General features: G+C 38.2%; 1 long non-coding RNA gene across 9 annotated transcripts; it reads left to right on the top strand.

The window, feature by feature from the left end:
- Window positions 1–2,997: 2,997 nt before the first annotated feature.
- Window positions 2,998–12,646, top strand: LOC146690167 (uncharacterized). 9 transcript variants are annotated; one of them, XR_014915656.1, is made up of 7 exons: window positions 2,998–3,365; window positions 4,583–5,442; window positions 5,688–5,796; window positions 5,902–6,319; window positions 10,181–10,294; window positions 11,021–11,178; window positions 11,606–12,643. It is a non-coding gene; the product is annotated as an uncharacterized LOC146690167 (long non-coding RNA). The 9 variants fall into 9 exon arrangements; XR_014915654.1 differs by having other exon boundaries at window positions 2,998–4,743; window positions 5,281–5,442; window positions 11,606–12,641; XR_014915652.1 differs by having other exon boundaries at window positions 2,998–3,079; window positions 3,175–5,442; window positions 11,606–12,640.
- The last annotated feature ends 11,959 nt before the right edge of the window (window positions 12,647–24,605 follow it).

The following is a 24,605-nucleotide window of genomic DNA, read 5'->3' on the forward strand; positions in this document are numbered from 1 at the left end:
TTATGTGAATAACTCGAAAATGTTAGCTCAAACCTGTTTGCTCAACACGGGGATACTGAATATTATAAGATAAAGCCATAACTACGTAAATCTGAATCTTCTATCAAAAGTTACAGCTAACTTCATGAAGTTGTACAAAAAGGCTTTATTTTGCAAAGATAGTGCGTTTCTGACTATTACATGCGAGACGTGTCTCTTTACTGTGTTTAAGACACTTTACAGGTCCCTCCCCTAATGAAGAGTAGTGAGCAGCTGATTGGACCATGGAACAGGTGACCACGTTCAAAAAGCCGCTCTGACAGCTCCAGAGGGGAGAGAGGGAGAGAGTGTGTGCAACGAGCGAGTAGCCTGACAGCCGTGGCGGTCCTGACCATGGTTTTCCCAGCCTGTGCTTATCTTGTGTATTTGTGTGAGGGTGAATTGTAAAAGCCGCTCCTAGTGCATTAGCTGAGAGCTTAGGCACTCGTGGGCTGAAGCGGAAGGGGTGAGCTGCCTTTTCTTTTGGAATCGTTTTCTCCTGTTTTCTTGGTCAGGGAGCGAGGGATAGCTCTGTCATTTGTTTGTTCTTTTTCTTTCCTAGGGTTTAGTTAGTCTTTGCTGGTGGGTCTTAGTTGGTTTTGTTTATTATTTTGGCCTGGGCTCACCCTGGAGCTATGCTTCTTGTCCTTAAATAAAATCACCTTTTTTTTACTCACAACTGGTTTGGATGTTTGGCTTGGGAACCAGGGCGGGGATTTGTATCTCTCTCCTCCAACCTTATGTGCGTCCCTACACGCCTAGATTAGGGGCGTAACATAAATGGAGTTCTCACACGAAACAAAGTATAGCTTTTTATTTTGTGAATAACTTAAAAATCTTAGCTCACATAGCTTTAAAACTGTTTGCTCAACGGGGATATTGAATTCTATAAGATAAAGCCATAAATACGTATATCTGAGTTTCCTATCAAAAGTTACAGCTGTCTTCATGAAGTTGTAAACCCTTTATTTCGCCGAGACAGTGCGTTTCTGACTTTTACATGCATTTGAATGGAGTTCTCGCACGAAACAAAGTATAGGCTTTCATTTTTTCAATAACTGGAAGCTCTTGGCTCAAACAGCTGCAAAACCTGTTTCCCCAGCACGGAGATGCTGAATTGTATAAGGCAAAGCCATATTGATGTGTGTCTGAGCCTTCTATCAAAAGTTACAGGTAACTTCAAGCTGTACAAAAACACTTTATTTCGCCGAGACCGTGCGTTTCTGACTATTACATGCATTTGAATGGAGTTCTCGCACGAAACAAAGTATAGGTTTTCATCTTGTGAATAACTTGAAAATCTTAGCTCACATAGCTTTAAAACTGTTTGCTCAACACGGGGATATTGAATTCGATCAGATAAAGCCATAAATACGCATATCTGAGTCTCCTATCAAAAGTTAGAGCTGTCTTCATGAAGTTGTAAACGCTTTATTTCGCCAAGACAGTGCGTTTCTGACTATTACATGCATTTGAATGGAGTTGTCGCACGAAACAAAGTATAGGTATTCATTTTGTGAATAACTTGAAAATCTTAGATCAAACAGCTGCAAAACCTGTTTGCTCAACACGGGGATATCGAACTTTATAAGATAAAGCCATAAATATGTTTATATGCGTCTTCTATCAAAAGTTACAGCTGTCTTGAATGAAAGCATTATAGCAGCTTACCTCGATCATGTGGTAGAACAGACACATGGGCCACCTACGTGTCCTTCTACGGCAGGAGTAGTTGCTACAAACCTGCAAAACAAAAAGAAATGATCAGGTGACATGAACAGATTTATACAGCCATAAGCAAGAGATTCTTTCTGCCTGTGGGCGTCAAACTGGACCCCCCCCCCCCCCCCCCTCCTTACTGTAACTATCAAAACTATCATAGTCTAAAACTATCATCTCATATCAAAACTATTATAATCACATTATCTGACTTTATCAGTTATAACAATGAGAAACGGTAAACAATTTGGCAAATAAATTACTTATAATTGTGCTTACCTGGTCCAAATGATCCACAGTCCCTTTGCATTTGTTATAATCCAGGATGATGTGGGGCTTTCTCTTCCCAGAGTCCTGGACTTGTAGCTCACGGTGCCTGGTGCTCAATAAGACAACCTTTTTTCTTTGCTTGGGGATGTAGGAAACCACAGCCTTGCCCCCCCCCCCTAGCGACCTGGACGGGAGAGACGATCATCGAATCTTACTGCCCGATTAATTTGCTCAAATCATTTTTTTTTTTGACATGGTAGCATGAAGCAGAAGAGCCCTGTCTCCCCATTTCACAGGCTTGTTGTCGTTTCATGTTGAGACCTGTACAGGCCAGCCAGCATCACAAGCCCCATGTAAGCCTGCAACTCCTCATCTTCCAGTCTTTTACTGACCTGTTGCCCCTGCAGGTTGGTGAAATGCAGGATTAGCTGCATAATGTCCTCTGCAAAAAAAAGATGGAAAGTGCTCACAGGGCTGCTGATCCTATACGAATTGCATAATGGGTTGGTCCTGGGGTTAAAATGGGGGGAGGAAAAAATGGCAGGACCTCTTCGTGTGTGGGTTGCCACATGATTTCTCCATTTTTAGATCTCCACTGGCCATCCTCCAGTCTTGTCTCTTCCTCCTGCTCTTCTTCCTCCTTCTCCTTCTCCTCCTCCGCACATGAGCTGCAAAGCTCCTCGGTGCCTGGCAAAAATTCTTCTTCGCTGTCAGAAGTATCTCCACTGCTTGTGGAGAGTGCAAAACTGCAGCAACAGCCTCCTCTAAACTGAGTGCACGCTTCATTGTGTCTGTGCAGAAATGACCACTCAGACCAGGCTGCAAAGTATTCTCATAGACTTCAAAGGTGCACCTGAATAAACATGCTATACCATACATCCAATAAGAGAGAGGAGGCACACTCTTGATCAAGAAAAAACATAAGCGCACGCCTTTGATCTCTCTCCCCCCCCCCCCCCCCCCCCCCCCTCTCTCTCTCTCTCTCTCACACACACACACACACATGCACATACATACATACACAATACCATTTTATGGTGGTTAGCTGTTTTATTGTCATGCATTTTACAAGGTAAGATAACCATGTCCTGCATTCAAAACCACTGAAAATGTCTATGGTGGTGCTGTGCCTAATATTGTGCTGGTGTATGCTGGGTAATCGCACAGCTAGCGACTGGGTGACTTTATTCACCCGCTTCGGCTGTTGTCAGTCCATATCCCCTAGATATGGACCATCTCCTGCTAGATTGTTCAGAAGGTTGTTATCATCCATCCAGATGGAGGATCACTAACAGGAGCGTGGGAAGACTCCAGAATCCACTCTGGCTGCAATCCGGTGGATACAGGAGTGTGTACAGGTAAGACCGTTTAAACGGACAGCATTTATAGAATGACTATTAAAAGTCAGACCAGCGAGTGTCAATAATGTTAATGTGGTTATGTTAGTAATACACCGAGTGCTAATATAACAGCTTTAAGATGCATTTGTAGATGTTATTACGTGTTTTACCGTCTTTATGGTGCTAGCTTAAAGTTACGGTGTAAACGTTAGCTTATATTGGAGTAAAGCTGTTACTGTTTAAACGATGTTAGCACAGAAATATTAGCTTCTGTCATGACTGACGAAGTTACTAGTTAATAAAGTTTCCAGTAAAGTGTTTAATCGCAGCCACAGACTGACAGCAAATATCTCGATTAGCTTCAGTGCATCTGTAATAAATATGTGCAAGTTTCAGTGCTTCGTTTAAACTGTATGATACTTATACTGACCCAGGGTCAGTGTAAAATACAATCCTAGCTGTGTGAACAAAGCCTGGCTCCTTTAATCCTGCATGAAAAACCTCAGGATGCAGGCTATTATTACTCTTTCCTGCTGGCACACCTGTCACACCTGAGAGTCAGCTAGAAACTTACAGTGACGTGGACATCATGCAAAGACTGCCAGACTCTGTAATACTGCGAATGATCAGTGACTCAAGTTAACACTAAACTTTAAACGGTACCTCTGTGTCTCTGTGTGCTGAACATTTAGGATTGAGTCAGGCTGCATCTGTGTTAGTCCTCTGACAGACTGGTGACCTGTCCAGGTGTGCTCTACCTATGACTACTGGGACAGGCTCTAGCTCCTGTAATAGAAATTTTATGTTATTCTCATTTAAAGCATTTAAGTGCTTATGCATATGCTTAGTTGTGACACTGTTATAGACTGTTCAATGAAGGTTTCTAAAACTAGATGAACTTACTTCAGCAGTTTGAGAAAACAACTCCCTTTACAGGTGCTGATAACGTCAAGGGCACAAAACAGCATAACCATTGATCCGTTAGGTTTCATAGCGAGACACGTGAAGTGGCAGAGCTGACATGACTGAACTGTGATGTTTGATGTGTGTTTGCTCTCCTGTGCACAGTAATAAATAGCATGATCACAGCTCTTTCTGTGTTGCAGACTTTATTTAAAAAATTCCATGACATCTACTATAACTGAACCAACCTGGTGCTCTTCATTTATGGAGGCTGTTGAGTCTGAATGTTGGATGTTGTGTATCTCGTGTTCTCTGGGCTTTGTTGTCCTCAGTCTTTTTGCAGGATCAGAAAACAAAACCGGGAGGCGCGTAAATGTTTCTTCTCCATGATGTTTCTTCAAATGTTTCTTCTGGATGATGATATGACCGTGACACGGGATGCCACCTTTGGTCTTGTGACAAAGCAAAGCTCAGGAAGAAGTGTGATTAAATGGTACCCACATGTTGAGAAGGATGTACAGGGCACCTGCAGCCAAATCCAAGCTTCAGCTTAGTTGTAGTTGCAGAATGCTATAGGACTGAGACATCTAAGGCATCAAATGTTTGATTAAACGGATGAAAAAGAGAAGTTTTTTCCCTATAATTATCACTTCTTAAAATCTGTAGCAACTTCAAGTCTGTCAGCATGCTGAGCATGCTCAGAATGTGACAATATATTTTTGTTCAATATTTAATTTCTTTCAGTTGCAATTGTTAAATGAAAAAATATATATTCTTATAATTTAGCAAACGAATTTATAAAAAAAAAAATACATATATCTGTATTAGTTTTAGTAAATTAATTTGACACCTGTATTGAAAATACCATATTGTATTCATACAGAATCAGTATGGTATCATTGTTTGTCTGTTCACTGATTGTTGAAGCTAAGAGCTACTTTGATCTGTTTAGATCTAAAGTATCCAAAGTTGAGTTCTAATGTTTCTTCACCCCTGTGTGTGTGATATGTGATTTCCTACATGCTGGCAGAGCAGAGCAGCAGTTTGTGCTCACAGATGGTGACGGTGTGGAGAGACGGTGGTATTTCCTCAGAAGAACCAGCAGAGTCACAAAGGACACCAGTCCATCTCACCACCTTGACTTGCTGACTGATGTTCGTCTGCACTGCACAGAGGAAATCAACTGACCGAGGTTTGTCCAGTGACGTGTTATGAAATGTATATTTGTTTTATGCTTACAGATATGTTTTTCTTGACAGAGGCTCTGCAGAGGTTAGACAAAGCAGAGAAAACATGTGCTTTACTGTGATTTATTGAGATATTTGTTGCCTGATGTTCAGCAGGAATGGAGAAATAGAATCAAAGGGAGATGTTTTTCCTGTTTTTGTAATGATGTAAGTAAATCTTCAATATTATTTATTTGCTTGGTTATATTAGGAGCGTTTCTGAGTGAGGGGGAGAGGAGTCATCATCCAGGTAAAGTGACGTGGATCAGTGGATACACTTGTCTCCCCTTTAAAGGAGACGATCCAAGTCATCCTTAAATGTTAGCGCTTTCAAATACACAAACATTTTTAAAGGACAAAAATGAACATCCAACTTTGACTGTAATACAAAATAAATCTTTGCATGTGTGTTTTCAAACTCTCAGATGGGCAGTATATCAGTCTTGGACTGTCTAACCTGCCGGAGCAGCACTGAATGACCACCGCACGAGCATGTTCCTGCAACATTCAGCATCTGATCCTTCATCTGTGTGCTTCTGCACACAGATGTTACCCAACTCCAGTAACTCTAAACACATGCCATCCATTTCTAACGGCCTGGTTACTTCCTGTCAGTTACTTTAGAAACCATGTGGTCACCTGACCTAACACTGTTTCTTCTTCTTCTCCTTAATGTTGAAGTGTCAAATGTCAAACAGCTGGAGAGGAAACTACACCAGTGTACTGGGATGTTTCAGCAACACGTGCCAGATGCTGTTCCTTCATGGTGACATCACCAGAGACAGTCCCGCCAACCTCAGGACCCATTGATTATGATGATCTGATCCATCAAACCCCCAGCAGGTGAACTTTATTCATGACATAACACCGCAACAATGTAAAAAATTAAACAGCAACAGTCTAAATGTAAAGTGCATTCTAAAGTCCTCTTCAATAAATTGTATGCAAAGAGTCATTCAGGTCACTACAGAACCCAGAGTCTTCATCATTAAATCTCTGGTTGCTTCAATTTTTCTATCCTATATCAGATATTTTAAAGGTTAGCTTAGGTAAAGTTCCATTCTCATGGTGAGGCAAAGTGCTTTATGTGTGTGTGTGTGCCCGTGTCATGAACGGCTATAAAAGGCCTATAATTAAAGAACAAAGCGGGGTTTGAGTTCGAGTTGCGGCAGACTGTCACTACTTGTAAATGGAACGCAGCCTTCCTACGGCGGACAGCTAATAACAGGAATCGGACGCGGTCCAGCCAAGTCCACAGCAACCACCATAGCAACCGCCTAGCATGACCTTAAAAACATATTCTGTCTTCATAACTATCAAAATCGTGAAATGATTTGCAAAGTGTGAAAGTGTTACAGCTGCAGAGAGCTATGGCGGTATCTATGGAAGCTGTTTACATAGCTAATAATATACGATGTAACCATGGAGACAGTCAGTCACTTGAGCTAGCGGTGCATGTTTACTACAGTGAATAAGGTGATTGAGTGCACAGCGTCCACACTCTGCAGGGGGTAAAGACATTACTTCAATATTGTTTTATATTGATATATATTAGCCTTCTGTTGACCATCACCTCAGGTTCACCATTACAGTTTCAGATTACAGATGCACACTGTCTAAACACATTCAAAAACTCATGTCTCAGAAATAAGCACAGCTGTTCATGTTTGTCATTAGAGTTTTATTTGTAAGAAAATTATGAACTTCATATTGTGCATTAAATAAAAGAACATTTCACAACTCTGAGTCAACAGAAACAGGTAACAGAAATGTCTCTAATGTGTACAGTGTAGTGTAAGCATTAAAAGATCATAAAGGAAAAACTAACATTTATGTGAAACTAATTGTAATAAAAAATGAGCAGGTGCTTTATAGATTTAAAAGAAAGAATCTGAAAACAACACTTTTTTGGTCTAAGTGATCAAAGTAGAAAACAGAACTGATGTTCAAGAACAAACCGTAGCTGCACTAATATTACACATCTCGATCGTTGTACTGAACAGACATGTTGCTTTTAAAACCACATGCAGTGTGTGACCATGACTGTTCACTGAGACCATGAACGCCACTTCGCTGAAGCATTCTTCTTCTTCTTCTTGCCATTAAATTGGAAGCAGAAGCAGCACGAGCTGATTTGATCTACTGAAAGGAAAAAGCAGAACATCTGAGTTGAAACCAGTCAGCTGAAATCATTAAGACAGGAACAAATTCAATGCAGTGTCTCAAGTGGCTTAGCCTGTTACAACTGTTGATACAAGCTAAATACGGTTAACACACAGTGTCAGGGAGCTCCAGTGTGGGAACTAGTGGCTTTAGGTTTGTAGTCATTTAACTTTCATCCATTCATTCATTTAATTCAGGAGGAAGAAATGCCAGGTTGGTGCAGGCTGGTTACATGCATTTGGTCCCATGCTGTCTTTAATTAAATGACTTGGTTCATTTTATGGCTGGGCTGTATGTGGGGTTATATCATGTTATTTGGGCAGGAGTACCTGTCCCCTGTTAGACTTAGAAAGTTTCTCCATAAGTAGAGTTTCTAACTCTTCTAGCACATCTGTGGCTGACAGCTTTTTGGTGGCTCTTTTTACCCCACACTGGTTGTGAGTGTGTAAATAGCCCCACTAGTTATTTTGGGTTGCAGTTAACTAGGGAGGAAGGGGTGGGTATGCCATGATTAGGTGAATAACAATTATATGTGATACATAAATTTCACAATGCATGCATATATCTCTATCAATTAAACCTGGCCTGAGGGCTGCCATTTTTTACATTCAGTTATTTCTCTTAGAAATGTTGGAACTAAATAATGAATGTGTTACAGTTAAAGTGAAACACTGGTCAGTGTAAATGGCTCATTGGGACACAGAAACCTTTAAATTAAACCTGATATCTAGTGTCAAACAATATCAAAGCTGTAAAAGATGTTTACATTCAGAATTTATAAAACTATTATTGTAAATAAATTCAAACAAGTGAGCTTTTCTCTTTGTGCTGAATATCAACACTGTGGTTTCTTAGACTGTAAGCTGTACTTTAGTGCAACCAGTTGCAGAAGCTGCCACTCCAAATGTCTTTTGATAACAAGAAAAAAATACCTTTTCAGTACACGGCCTGAAGTTCTTCTCCGACATCTTCTGCAATCGGCTTTGTCTGCTGGTTTGAAGACAATAAACCACAAAAAAGATGATTTAGTCACTTTGTCTGCGTCATGCAGCTCGAATGTGTCGTGTAACGATGTTGAATAGCCGTCGTTATCCCTCTGCTTTGAGCCTTTTATCAAAAGTTACAGCTAACTTCATGAAGTTGTACAAAAAGGCTTCATTTCGCCGAGACAGTGCGTTTCTGACTATTACATGCATTTGAATGGAGTTCTTGCACGAAACAAAGTATAAGTTTTCATTATGTGAATAACTTGTATTTTACACTGACCCTGGGTCAGTATCAACTTCATGAAGACAGCTGTAACTTTTGATAGAGGACTCACACACACACATATTTATGGCTTTGCCTTATAGAATTCAGCATCTCCGTGCTGAGGAAATAGGTTTTGCAGCTGTTTGAGCTAAGATTTTCAAGTTATTCACAAATTGAAAACCTATACTTTGTGTCGGGCGAGAACTCCATTCAAATGCATGTAATAGCGAGAAACGCACTAACGTGGTGAAATAAAGCGTTTTTCCATAAACTTCATAAAGACAGCTGTAAATTTTGAGAGAAGACTCACACACACATTGGGGGGATATTGAAGTCTATAAGATAAAGCCATGAATATGTTTGTCTGAGTCTTCTATCAAAAGTTACAGCAAGCTCTATGAAGTTGATGAGAAACGCGTTTCTCACTGTTACATGCATTTGAATTTAGTTCTTGCCCGACACAAAGTATAGGTTTTAATTTGTGAATAACTTGAAAATCTTAGCTCAAACAGCTGCAAAACCTATTTCCTGAGCACTGAGATGCTGAATTCTATAAGGCAAAGCCATAAATATGTGTGTGTGATTCTTCTATCAACAGTTACAGCTGTCTTCTTGAAGTTGATACTGACCCAGGGTCAGTGTAAAATACAATCCTAGCTGTGTGAACAAAGCTTGGCTCCTTTAATCCTGCATGACAAACCTCAGGATGCAGGTTATTATTACTCTTTCCTGCTGGCACACCTGAGAGTCAGCTAGAAACTTACAGTGACGTGGACATCATGCAAAGACTGCCAGACTCTGTAATACTGTGAATGATCAGTGACTCAAGTTAACACTAAACTTTAAACAGTACCTCTGTGTCTCTGTGTGCTGAACATTTAGGATTGAGTCTGCATTGACTTTATTTATTGAGACTTTAATGTGCTAAAAGCAGGTTGAAGACAGCTCAGAAACATTTGAAGATTAAAATTTAGCATTATGGCTGCTGGTGGTTTGTAAAGCCTATACTCAGCTGTAGTTTTTGTTACTAATTTATGTTTGTTGTTGTTTAACACAGATTTCAGAAGAGCAAATATGCTTAATAGTTTAACTAGATTTCATTTGTCAGTGTGGGACTGCTGAGTCACCTGAAGAACTCATTTCATTCATTCTCCACATGATGTTCATATACAGAAATGTTTCACAGGAACTGGTTCCTCCCAAACTGTGAACTAGTGTGTTTCCATAGATTATCTCTGTATGAATGTACTTTTAAATGAAGGCAAGTGTTTGTCCTTTTTTGTTCCTCAGTTACAGTACGTGATATCTTGATATCAGGCGGTCAACACTGGGGGAAGACAAGAAGCAGACGTACTTCCAAGAGGGAGCTGCAGTGAGGACACAGCCAGGTCACTGAGGTCAGAGGTCAGAATCTGAAACAGCTCAGGTTTATATTTTAGGGGTTATAAAAAATCAAAATGTATTTATGAAGAAACCTTTAAATAATAGTCATAATTATGATTATTATAAGAAATATCAAACATTTAAGTGGATTTTCTGTTACACATGTTGTATTAGCCCTGCAATAAACTGGCAGCCTGTCTTTGTCCTGTATCAGCTGGGATAGGCTTCATCCTCCCGCAACCCTGAATTGGATACATTGTATTCCAATTATGTAATCTGATCATTTACAAACTCAAGGTATCTAATCAAAATGTAAGTAATAATTATAAAATGGGAAAGCAGAAATAAGTGTGACATAAATGTAAATGTGTTAGCTGACATAGAGGACAGCTACATGTAGTCTGAAAAACCTTTGTTGTCAAGTTTGCAGGTATATCAGCACGAGACATTCTTACATAGAAGAGTCTGTTAAAGTCTCTAACTCAGCGAAGCATTATTGGTCCCGTCTGTTTGGATAAATATAGTAAGTTGATGTTTGTCCATTTATTGACACATTTTCTTAAGTGCTTATCCAGTTCAGGATCACAGTGGAGCTGCAGCTGGATATGTTCATTAAATAAACCTTACAAAAGTTAACAATAAACCTGCATCCATGTACGTTGTTGTCCACAGGATAAGAAAATCAAACTGGAACACTGTGGAACATGTTAATAAATGTTTGTGTGTTTATGCCTGTGTCTTTCACAGGAGGCGCTGGAAGGTTTCCCTAATAGTTCCTGGTGAATCAAAGCAGAACCATAAAGGTTGCTGGATTGCATGATGGCCTTACCCCTGAGCAGTCATCCTGTTAAAGGAGGAACCAGTTAGAAGCTGTTTTCAAAGTAGCTGAGCAGATTTCATCTCAAGTAAGCGATTAACTGTTTGTTCATCTGTTCTGCCACTTAAAGAGCATTTAAGGACGTCTTTTGAGTGTCCAGCTGAATTAATTCTACTGGCTCTCATGGTCATTTGTTATTATAGACATATTTTTCATGTTCATCCAGCTATTTAGTAAATTCTATCTATTTAGTAATATCCGTCAGCTATAAAATGTAATATAAATATAAAAAATATCTAAATATCTCCTGCACTTTATATTTTAATGATGTAAGTCTGTTATCGTGTTACATTAGCATTCCTCACATATCAATGAGATGCTGTACAGTACAATCCTACTGACGCAGCAGAGGGATAACGACGGCTATTCAACATCGTTACACGACACATTCGAGCTGCATGACACAGACAAAGTGACTAAATCATCTTTTTTATGGTTTATTGTCTTCAAACCAGCAGACAAAGCCGATTGCAGAAGATTTCGGAGAAGAACTTCAGGCCGTGTACTGAAAAGGTATTTTTTTCTTGTTATCAAAAGACATTTGGAGTGGCAGCTTCTGCAACTGGTTGCACTAAAGTACAGCTTACAGTCTAAGAAACCACAGTGTTGATATTCAGCACAAAGAGAAAAGCTCACTTGTTTGAATTTATTTACAATAATAGTTTTATAAATTCTGAATGTAAACATCTTTTACAGCTTTGATATTGTTTGACACTAGATATCAGGTTTAATTTAAAGGTTTCTGTGTCCCAATGAGCCATTTACACTGACCAGTGTTTCACTTTAACTGTAACACATTCATTATTTAGTTCCAACATTTCTAAGAGAAATAACTGAATGTAAAAAATGGCAGCCCTCAGGCCAGGTTTAATTGATAGAGATATATGCATGCATTGTGAAATTTATGTATCACATATAATTGTTATTCACCTAATCATGGCATACCCACCCCTTCCTCCCTAGTTAACTGCAACCCAAAATAACAACCCGTTCTCACTCCCAAAGCGTAACATTTTACGCTAGGTGACAAATCGTCACCATATTACGTTTTCGGCTACCCACCACGTTCCTAAATGACGACCTCGGAAAAAGAGGAAATATGAGAACCGTCTGGACTGAACCTACACATGTTCGCTCTTTTTCTTCAAATCGCTTAGAAACACGCTATTTAACATCATTAAAGTCCTGGTTAAGGTCAGGAATAAGGTTATGGTCAGGGCTAGGGATAAGGTTAGGTTTAGGGCTGGAATACAGGGCTGGAACGTCTACTACCGCGGGAGCGTCATTGCACTGGATTCCAGCCATAACCCGCCGCGTACCATAAGAACGCCGAAGGTCTCCTTTCGCGTTCCTCAGGAACGCCGCGGGACGTGACAAAACGTCGACATGTTACGCCTCGGGAGTGAGAACGCTCTGAAAATAACTAGTGGGGCTATTTACACACTCACAACCAGTGTGGGGTAAAAAGAGCCACCAAAAAGCTGTCAGCCACAGATGTGCTAGAAGAGTTAGAAACTCTACTTATGGAGAAACTAACAGGGGACAGGTACTCCTGCCCAAATAACATGATATAACCCCACATACAGCCCAGCCATAAAATGAACCAAGTCATTTAATTAAAGACAGCATGGGACTAAATGCATGTAACCAGCCTGCACCAACCTGGCATTTCTTCCTCCTGAATTAAATGAATGAATGGATGAAAGTTAAATGACTACAAACCTAAAGCCACTAGTTCCCACACTGGAGCTCCCTGACACTGTGTGTTAACCGTATTTAGCTTGTATCAACAGTTGTAACAGGCTAAGCCACTTGAGACACTGCATTGAATTTGTTCCTGTCTTAATGATTTCAGCTGACTGGTTTCAACTCAGATGTTCTGCTTTTTCCTTTCAGTAGATCAAATCAGCTCGTGCTGCTTCTGCTTCCAATTTAATGGCAAGAAGAAGAAGAAGAATGCTTCAGCGAAGTGGCGTTCATGGTCTCAGTGAACAGTCATGGTCACACACTGCATGTGGTTTTAAAAGCAACATGTCTGTTCAGTACAACGATCGAGATGTGTAATATTAGTGCAGCTACGGTTTGTTCTTGAACATCAGTTCTGTTTTCTACTTTGATCACTTAGACCAAAAAAGTGTTGTTTTCAGATTCTTTCTTTTAAATCTATAAAGCACCTGCTCATTTTTTATTACAATTAGTTTCACATAAATGTTAGTTTTTCCTTTATGATCTTTTAATGCTTACACTACACTGTACACATTAGAGACATTTCTGTTACCTGTTTCTGTTGACTCAGAGTTGTGAAATGTTCTTTTATTTAATGCACAATATGAAGTTCATAATTTTCTTACAAATAAAACTCTAATGACAAACATGAACAGCTGTGCTTATTTCTGAGACATGAGTTTTTGAATGTGTTTAGACAGTGTGCATCTGTAATCTGAAACTGTAATGGTGAACCTGAGGTGATGGTCAACAGAAGGCTAATATATATCAATATAAAACAATATTGAAGTAATGTCTTTACCCCCTGCAGAGTGTGGACGCTGTGCACTCAATCACCTTATTCACTGTAGTAAACATGCACCGCTAGCTCAAGTGACTGACTGTCTCCATGGTTACATCGTATATTATTAGCTATGTAAACAGCTTCCATAGATACCGCCATAGCTCTCTGCAGCTGTAACACTTTCACACTTTGCAAATCATTTCACGATTTTGATAGTTATGAAGACAGAATATGTTTTTAAGGTCATGCTAGGCGGTTGCTATGGTGGTTGCTGTGGACTTGGCTGGACCGCGTCCGATTCCTGTTATTAGCTGTCCGCCGTAGGAAGGCTGCGTTCCATTTACAAGTAGTGACAGTCTGCCGCAACTCGAACTCAAACCCCGCTTTGTTCTTTAATTATAGGCCTTTTATAGCCGTTCATGACACGGGCACACACACACATAAAGCACTTTGCCTCACCATGACAATGGAACTTTACCTAAGATAACCTTTAAAATATCTGATATAGGATAGAAAAATGAAGCAACCAGAGATTTAATGATGAAGACTCTAAAACCCACTGTCTTGACAAAATAAAGCGTTTTTGAACAACTTCATATAAATCGCTGTAACTTTTGATAGAAGACTCAGACAAACATGTTTATGGCTTTATCTTATAGAACTCAATATCCCCGTGCTGGGCAAACAGAACAGGTTTTGCAGCCGTTTGAGCTAAGATTTTAAAATTATTCACATAATGAAAACCTATACTTTGTCTCAGGCGAGTTTCCCATTCAAATGCATGTAACATTGAGAAACGCATTGTCTTGGCGAAATAAAGCGTTTTTGAACAACTTCATATAAATCGCTGTAACTTTTGATAGAAGACTCAGACAAACATGTTTATGGCTTTATCTTATAGAACTCAATATCCCCGTGCTGGGTAAACAGGTTTTGCAGCCGTTTGAGCTAAGATTTTAAAATTATTCACATAATGAAAACCTATACTTTGTTTCAGGCGAGTTTCCCATTCAAATGCATGTAACAGTGAGAAACGCATTGTCTTGGCGAAATAAAGCGTTTTTGAACAACTTCATATAAATCGCTGTAACTTTTGATAGAAGACTCAGACAAACATGTTTATGGCTTTATCTTATAGAACTCAATATCCCCGTGCTGGGCAAACAGGTTTTGCAGCCGTTTGAGCTAAGATTTTAAAATTATTCACATAATGAAAACCTATACTTTGTTTCAGGCGAGTTTCCCATTCAAATGCATGTAACAGTGAGAAACGCATTGTCTTGGCGAAATAAAGCGTTTTTGAACAACTTCATATAAATCGCTGTAACTTTTGATAGAAGACTCAGACAAACATGTTTATGGCTTTATCTTATAGAACTCAATATCCCCGTGCTGGGCAAACAGGTTTTGCAGCCGTTTGAGCTAAGATTTTAAAATTATTCACATAATGAAAATCTATACTTTGTTTCAGGCGAGTTTCCCATTCAAATGCATGTAACAGTGAGAAACACACTGTCTTGGCGAAATAAAGCGTTTTTCAACCACTTCATATAAATCGCTGTAACTTTTGATAGAAGACTCAGACAAACATGTTTATGGCTTTATCTTATAGAACTCAATATCCCCGTGCTGGGCAAACAGGTTTTGCAGCCGTTTGAGCTAAGATTTTAAAATTATTCACATAATGAAAACCTATACTTTGTTTCAGGCGAGTTTCCCATTCAAATGCATGTAACAGTGAGAAACGCATTGTCTTGGCGAAATAAAGTTTTTTTGAACAACTTCATATAAATCGCTGTAACTTTTGATAGAAGACTCAGACAAACATGTTTATGGCTTTATCTTATAGAACTCAATATCCCCGTGCTGGGTAAACAGGTTTTGCAGCCGTTTGAGCTAAGATTTTAAAATTATTCACATAATGAAAACCTATACTTTGTTTCAGGCGAGTTTCCCATTCAAATGCATGTAACAGTGAGAAACGCATTGTCTTGGCGAAATAAAGCGTTTTTGAACAACTTCATATAAATCGCTGTAACTTTTGATAGAAGACTCAGACAAACATGTTTATGGCTTTATCTTATAGAACTCAATATCCCCGTGCTGGGCAAACAGGTTTTGCAGCCGTTTGAGCTAAGATTTTAAAATTATTCACATAATGAAAACCTATACTTTGTTTCAGGCGAGTTTCCCATTCAAATGCATGTAACAGTGAGAAACGCATTGTCTTGGCGAAATAAAGCGTTTTTGAACAACTTCATATAAATCGCTGTAACTTTTGATAGAAGACTCAGACAAACATGTTTATGGCTTTATCTTATAGAACTCAATATCCCCGTGCTGGGCAAACAGGTTTTGCAGCCGTTTGAGCTAAGATTTTAAAATTATTCACATAATGAAAACCTATACTTTGTTTCAGGCGAGTTTCCCATTCAAATGCATGTAACAGTGAGAAACGCATTGTCTTGGCGAAATAAAGCGTTTTTGAACAACTTCATATAAATCGCTGTAACTTTTGATAGAAGACTCAGACAAACATGTTTATGGCTTTATCTTATAGAACTCAAGGTCCCCGTGCTGGGCAAACAAAACAGGTTTTGCAGCCGTTTGAGCTAAGATTTTAAAATTATTCACATAATGAAAATCTATACTTTGTTTCAGGCGAGTTTCCCATTCAAATGCATGTAACAGTGAGAAACACACTGTCTTGGCGAAATAAAGCGTTTTTCAACCACTTCATATAAATCGCTGTAACTTTTGATAGAAGACTCAGACAAACATGTTTATGGCTTTATCTTATAGAACTCAATATCCCCGTGCTGGGCAAACAGGTTTTGCAGCCGTTTGAGCTAAGATTTTAAAATTATTCACATAATGAAAACCTATACTTTGTTTCAGGCGAGTTTCCCATTCAAATGCATGTAACAGTGAGAAACGCATTGTCTTGGCGAAATAAAGCGTTTTTGAACAACTTCATATAAATCGCTGTAACTTTTGATAGAAGACTCAGACAAACATGTTTATGGCTTTATCTTATAGAACTCAATATCCCCGTGCTGGGCAAACAGGTTTTGCAGCCGTTTGAGCTAAGATTTTAAAATTATTCACATAATGAAAACCTATACTTTGTTTCAGGCGAGTTTCCCATTCAAATGCATGTAACAGTGAGAAACGCATTGTCTTGGCGAAATAAAGCGTTTTTGAACAACTTCATATAAATCGCTGTAACTTTTGATAGAAGACTCAGACAAACATGTTTATGGCTTTATCTTATAGAACTCAATATCCCCGTGCTGGGCAAACAGGTTTTGCAGCCGTTTGAGCTAAGATTTTAAAATTATTCACATAATGAAAACCTATACTTTGTTTCAGGCGAGTTTCCCATTCAAATGCATGTAACAGTGAGAAACGCATTGTCTTGGCGAAATAAAGCGTTTTTGAACAACTTCATATAAATCGCTGTAACTTTTGATAGAAGACTCAGACAAACATGTTTATGGCTTTATCTTATAGAACTCAATATCCCCGTGCTGGGCAAACAGGTTTTGCAGCCGTTTGAGCTAAGATTTTAAAATTATTCACATAATGAAAACCTATACTTTGTTTCAGGCGAGTTTCCCATTCAAATGCATGTAACAGTGAGAAACGCATTGTCTTGGCGAAATAAAGCGTTTTTGAACAACTTCATACAAATCGCTGTAACTTTTGATAGAAGACTCAGACAAACATGTTTATGGCTTTATCTTATAGAACTCAATATCCCCGTGCTGGGCAAACAGGTTGTGCAGCCGTTTGAGCTAAGATTTTAAAATTATTCACATAATGAAAATCTATACTTTGTTTCAGGCGAGTTTCCCATTCAAATGCATGTAACAGTGAGAAACACACTGTCTTGGCGAAATAAAGCGTTTTTCAACCACTTCATATAAATCGCTGTAACTTTTGATAGAAGACTCAGACAAACATGTTTATGGCTTTATCTTATAGAACTCAATATCCCCGTGCTGGGCAAACAGGTTTTGCAGCCGTTTGAGCTAAGATTTTAAAGTTATTCACATAATGAAAACCTATACTTTGTTTCAGGCGAGTTTCCCATTCAAATGCATGTAACAGTGAGAAACGCATTGTCTTGGCGAAATAAAGCGTTTTTGAACAACTTCATATAAATCGCTGTAACTTTTGATAGAAGACTCAGACAAACATGTTTATGGCTTTATCTTATAGAACTCAATATCCCCGTGCTGGGCAAACAGGTTTTGCAGCCGTTTGAGCTAAGATTTTAAAATTATTCACATAATGAAAATCTATACTTTGTTTCAGGCGAGTTTCCCATTCAAATGCATGTAACAGTGAGAAACACACTGTCTTGGCGAAATAAAGCGTTTTTCAACCACTTCATATAAATCGCTGTAACTTTTGATAGAAGACTCAGACAAACATGTTTATGGCTTTATCTTATAGAACTCAATATCCCCGTGCTGGGCAAACAGGTTTTGCAGCCGTTTGAGCTAAGATTTTAAAATTATTCACATAATGAAAACCTATACTTTGTTTCAGGCGAGTTTCCCATTCAAATGCATGTAACAGTGAGAAACGCATTGTCTTGGCGAAATAAAGCGTTTTTGAACAACTTCATATAAATCGCTGTAACTTTTGATAGAAGACTCAGACAAACATGTTTATGGCTTTATCTTATAGAACTCAATATCCCCGTGCTGGGCAAACAGGTTTTGCAGCCGTTTGAGCTAAGATTTTAAAATTATTCACATAATGAAAACCTATACTTTGTTTCAGGCGAGTTTCCCATTCAAATGCATGTAACAGTGAGAAACGCATTGTCTTGGCGAAATAAAGCGTTTTTGAACAACTTCATATAAATCGCTGTAACTTTTGATAGAAGACTCAGACAAACATGTTTATGGCTTTATCTTATAGAACTCAATATCCCCGTGCTGGGCAAACAGGTTTTGCAGCCGTTTGAGCTAAGATTTTAAAATTATTCACATAATGAAAACCTATACTTTGTTTCAGGCGAGTTTCCCATTCAAATGCATGTAACAGTGAGAAACGCATTGTCTTGGCGAAATAAAGCGTTTTTGAACAACTTCATATAAATCGCTGTAACTTTTGATAGAAGACTCAGACAAACATGTTTATGGCTTTATCTTATAGAACTCAATATCCCCGTGCTGGGCAAACAGGTTTTGCAGCCGTTTGAGCTAAGATTTTAAAATTATTCACATAATGAAAACCTATACTTTGTTTCAGGCGAGTTTCCCATTCAAATGCATGTAACAGTGAGAAACGCATTGTCTTGGCGAAATAAAGCGTTTTTGAACAACTTCATATAAATCGCTGTAACTTTTGATAGAAGACTCAGACAAACATGTTTATGGCTTTATCTTATAGAACTCAATATCCCCGTGCTGGGCAAACAGGTTTTGCAGCCGTTTGAGCTAAGATTTTAAAATTATTCACATAATGAAAACCTATACTTTGTTTCAGGCGAGTTTCCCATTCAAATGCATGTAACAGTGAGAAACACACTGTCTTGGCGAAATAAAGCGTTTTTCAACCACTTCATATAAATCGCTGTAACTTTTGATAGAAGACTCAGACAAACATGTTTATGGCTTTATCTTATAGAACTCAATATCCCCGTGCTGGGCAAACAGGTTTTGCAGCCGTTTGAGCTAAGATTTTAAAATTATTCACATAATGAAAATCTATACTTTGTTTCAGGCGAGTTTCCCATTCAAATGCATGTAACAGTGAGAAACACACTGTCTTGGCGAAATAAAGCGTTTTTCAACCACTTCATATAAATCGCTGTAACTTTTGATAGAAGACTCAGACAAACATGTTTATGGCTTTATCTTATAGAACTCAATATCCCCGTGCTGGGCAAACAGGTTTTGCAGCCGTTTGAGCTAAGATTTTAAAATTATTCACATAATGAAAACCTATACTTTGTTTCAGGCGAGTTTCCCATTCAAATGCATGTAACAGTGAGAAACGCATTGTCTTGGCGAAATAAAGCGTTTTTGAACAACTTCATATAAATCGCTGTAACTTTTGATAGAAGACTCAGACAAACATGTTTATGGCTTTATCTTATAGAACTCAATATCCCCGTGCTGGGCAAACAGGTTTTGCAGCCGTTTGAGCTAAGATTTTAAAATTATTCACATAATGAAAACCTATACTTTGTTTCAGGCGAGTTTCCCATTCAAATGCATGTAACAGTGAGAAACGCATTGTCTTGGCGAAATAAAGCGTTTTTGAACAACTTCATATAAATCGCTGTAACTTTTGATAGAAGACTCAGACAAACATGTTTATGGCTTTATCTTATAGAACTCAATATCCCCGTGCTGGGCAAACAGGTTTTGCAGCCGTTTGAGCTAAGATTTTAAAATTATTCACATAATGAAAACCTATACTTTGTTTCAGGCGAGTTTCCCATTCAAATGCATGTAACAGTGAGAAACGCATTGTCTTGGCGAAATAAAGCGTTTTTGAACAACTTCATATAAATCGCTGTAACTTTTGATAGAAGACTCAGACAAACATGTTTATGGCTTTATCTTATAGAACTCAATATCCCCGTGCTGGGCAAACAGGTTTTGCAGCCGTTTGAGCTAAGATTTTAAAATTATTCACATAATGAAAACCTATACTTTGTTTCAGGCGAGTTTCCCATTCAAATGCATGTAACAGTGAGAAACGCATTGTCTTGGCGAAATAAAGCGTTTTTGAACAACTTCATATAAATCGCTGTAACTTTTGATAGAAGACTCAGACAAACATGTTTATGGCTTTATCTTATAGAACTCAATATCCCCGTGCTGGGCAAACAGGTTTTGCAGCCGTTTGAGCTAAGATTTTAAAATTATTCACATAATGAAAACCTATACTTTGTTTCAGGCGAGTTTCCCATTCAAATGCATGTAACAGTGAGAAACGCATTGTCTTGGCGAAATAAAGCGTTTTTGAACAACTTCATATAAATCGCTGTAACTTTTGATAGAAGACTCAGACAAACATGTTTATGGCTTTATCTTATAGAACTCAATATCCCCGTGCTGGGCAAACAGGTTTTGCAGCCGTTTGAGCTAAGATTTTAAAATTATTCACATAATGAAAACCTATACTTTGTTTCAGGCGAGTTTCCCATTCAAATGCATGTAACAGTGAGAAACGCATTGTCTTGGCGAAATAAAGCGTTTTTGAACAACTTCATATAAATCGCTGTAACTTTTGATAGAAGACTCAGACAAACATGTTTATGGCTTTATCTTATAGAACTCAATATCCCCGTGCTGGGCAAACAGGTTTTGCAGCCGTTTGAGCTAAGATTTTAAAATTATTCACATAATGAAAACCTATACTTTGTTTCAGGCGAGTTTCCCATTCAAATGCATGTAACAGTGAGAAACGCATTGTCTTGGCGAAATAAAGCGTTTTTGAACAACTTCATATAAATCGCTGTAACTTTTGATAGAAGACTCAGACAAACATGTTTATGGCTTTATCTTATAGAACTCAATATCCCCGTGCTGGGCAAACAGGTTTTGCAGCCGTTTGAGCTAAGATTTTAAAATTATTCACATAATGAAAACCTATACTTTGTTTCAGGCGAGTTTCCCATTCAAATGCATGTAACAGTGAGAAACGCATTGTCTTGGCGAAATAAAGCGTTTTTGAACAACTTCATATAAATCGCTGTAACTTTTGATAGAAGACTCAGACAAACATGTTTATGGCTTTATCTTATAGAACTCAATATCCCCGTGCTGGGCAAACAGGTTTTGCAGCCGTTTGAGCTAAGATTTTAAAATTATTCACATAATGAAAACCTATACTTTGTTTCAGGCGAGTTTCCCATTCAAATGCATGTAACAGTGAGAAACGCATTGTCTTGGCGAAATAAAGCGTTTTTGAACAACTTCATATAAATCGCTGTAACTTTTGATAGAAGACTCAGACAAACATGTTTATGGCTTTATCTTATAGAACTCAATATCCCCGTGCTGGGCAAACAGGTTTTGCAGCCGTTTGAGCTAAGATTTTAAAATTATTCACATAATGAAAACCTATACTTTGTTTCAGGCGAGTTTCCCATTCAAATGCATGTAACAGTGAGAAACGCATTGTCTTGGCGAAATAAAGCGTTTTTGAACAACTTCATACAAATCGCTGTAACTTTTGATAGAAGACTCAGACAAACATGTTTATGGCTTTATCTTATAGAACTCAATATCCCCGTGCTGGGCAAACAGGTTGTGCAGCCGTTTGAGCTAAGATTTTAAAATTATTCACATAATGAAAATCTATACTTTGTTTCAGGCGAGTTTCCCATTCAAATGCATGTAACAGTGAGAAACACACTGTCTTGGCGAAATAAAGCGTTTTTCAACCACTTCATATAAATCGCTGTAACTTTTGATAGAAGACTCAGACAAACATGTTTATGGCTTTATCTTATAGAACTCAATATCCCCGTGCTGGGCAAACAGGTTTTGCAGCCGTTTGAGCTAAGATTTTAAAGTTATTCACATAATGAAAACCTATACTTTGTTTCAGGCGAGTTTCCCATTCAAATGCATGTAACAGTGAGAAACGCATTGTCTTGGCGAAATAAAGCGTTTTTGAACAACTTCATATAAATCGCTGTAACTTTTGATAGAAGACTCAGACAAACATGTTTATGGCTTTATCTTATAGAACTCAATATCCCCGTGCTGGGCAAACAGGTTTTGCAGCCGTTTGAGCTAAGATTTTAAAATTATTCACATAATGAAAATCTATACTTTGTTTCAGGCGAGTTTCCCATTCAAATGCATGTAACAGTGAGAAACACACTGTCTTGGCGAAATAAAGCGTTTTTCAACCACTTCATATAAATCGCTGTAACTTTTGATAGAAGACTCAGACAAACATGTTTATGGCTTTATCTTATAGAACTCAATATCCCCGTGCTGGGCAAACAGGTTTTGCAGCCGTTTGAGCTAAGATTTTAAAATTATTCACATAATGAAAACCTATACTTTGTTTCAGGCGAGTTTCCCATTCAAATGCATGTAACAGTGAGAAACGCATTGTCTTGGCGAAATAAAGCGTTTTTGAACAACTTCATATAAATCGCTGTAACTTTTGATAGAAGACTCAGACAAACATGTTTATGGCTTTATCTTATAGAACTCAATATCCCCGTGCTGGGCAAACAGGTTTTGCAGCCGTTTGAGCTAAGATTTTAAAATTATTCACATAATGAAAACCTATACTTTGTTTCAGGCGAGTTTCCCATTCAAATGCATGTAACAGTGAGAAACGCATTGTCTTGGCGAAATAAAGCGTTTTTGAACAACTTCATATAAATCGCTGTAACTTTTGATAGAAGACTCAGACAAACATGTTTATGGCTTTATCTTATAGAACTCAATATCCCCGTGCTGGGCAAACAGGTTTTGCAGCCGTTTGAGCTAAGATTTTAAAATTATTCACATAATGAAAACCTATACTTTGTTTCAGGCGAGTTTCCCATTCAAATGCATGTAACAGTGAGAAACGCATTGTCTTGGCGAAATAAAGCGTTTTTGAACAACTTCATATAAATCGCTGTAACTTTTGATAGAAGACTCAGACAAACATGTTTATGGCTTTATCTTATAGAACTCAATATCCCCGTGCTGGGCAAACAGGTTTTGCAGCCGTTTGAGCTAAGATTTTAAAATTATTCACATAATGAAAACCTATACTTTGTTTCAGGCGAGTTTCCCATTCAAATGCATGTAACAGTGAGAAACGCATTGTCTTGGCGAAATAAAGCGTTTTTGAACAACTTCATATAAATCGCTGTAACTTTTGATAGAAGACTCAGACAAACATGTTTATGGCTTTATCTTATAGAACTCAATATCCCCGTGCTGGGCAAACAGGTTTTGCAGCCGTTTGAGCTAAGATTTTAAAATTATTCACATAATGAAAACCTATACTTTGTTTCAGGCGAGTTTCCCATTCAAATGCATGTAACAGTGAGAAACACACTGTCTTGGCGAAATAAAGCGTTTTTCAACCACTTCATATAAATCGCTGTAACTTTTGATAGAAGACTCAGACAAACATGTTTATGGCTTTATCTTATAGAACTCAATATCCCCGTGCTGGGCAAACAGGTTTTGCAGCCGTTTGAGCTAAGATTTTAAAATTATTCACATAATGAAAATCTATACTTTGTTTCAGGCGAGTTTCCCATTCAAATGCATGTAACAGTGAGAAACACACTGTCTTGGCGAAATAAAGCGTTTTTCAACCACTTCATATAAATCGCTGTAACTTTTGATAGAAGACTCAGACAAACATGTTTATGGCTTTATCTTATAGAACTCAATATCCCCGTGCTGGGCAAACAGGTTTTGCAGCCGTTTGAGCTAAGATTTTAAAATTATTCACATAATGAAAACCTATACTTTGTTTCAGGCGAGTTTCCCATTCAAATGCATGTAACAGTGAGAAACGCATTGTCTTGGCGAAATAAAGCGTTTTTGAACAACTTCATATAAATCGCTGTAACTTTTGATAGAAGACTCAGACAAACATGTTTATGGCTTTATCTTATAGAACTCAATATCCCCGTGCTGGGCAAACAGGTTTTGCAGCCGTTTGAGCTAAGATTTTAAAATTATTCACATAATGAAAACCTATACTTTGTTTCAGGCGAGTTTCCCATTCAAATGCATGTAACAGTGAGAAACGCATTGTCTTGGCGAAATAAAGCGTTTTTGAACAACTTCATATAAATCGCTGTAACTTTTGATAGAAGACTCAGACAAACATGTTTATGGCTTTATCTTATAGAACTCAATATCCCCGTGCTGGGCAAACAGGTTTTGCAGCCGTTTGAGCTAAGATTTTAAAATTATTCACATAATGAAAACCTATAC

Source organism: Copadichromis virginalis, linkage group LG16, assembly GCF_057382275.1.
Source record: "Copadichromis virginalis isolate Kocher_CV1m ecotype Utaka linkage group LG16, C_Virginalis_male_GT1.1, whole genome shotgun sequence".
Lineage (NCBI taxonomy): Eukaryota > Metazoa > Chordata > Actinopteri > Cichliformes > Cichlidae > Copadichromis > Copadichromis virginalis.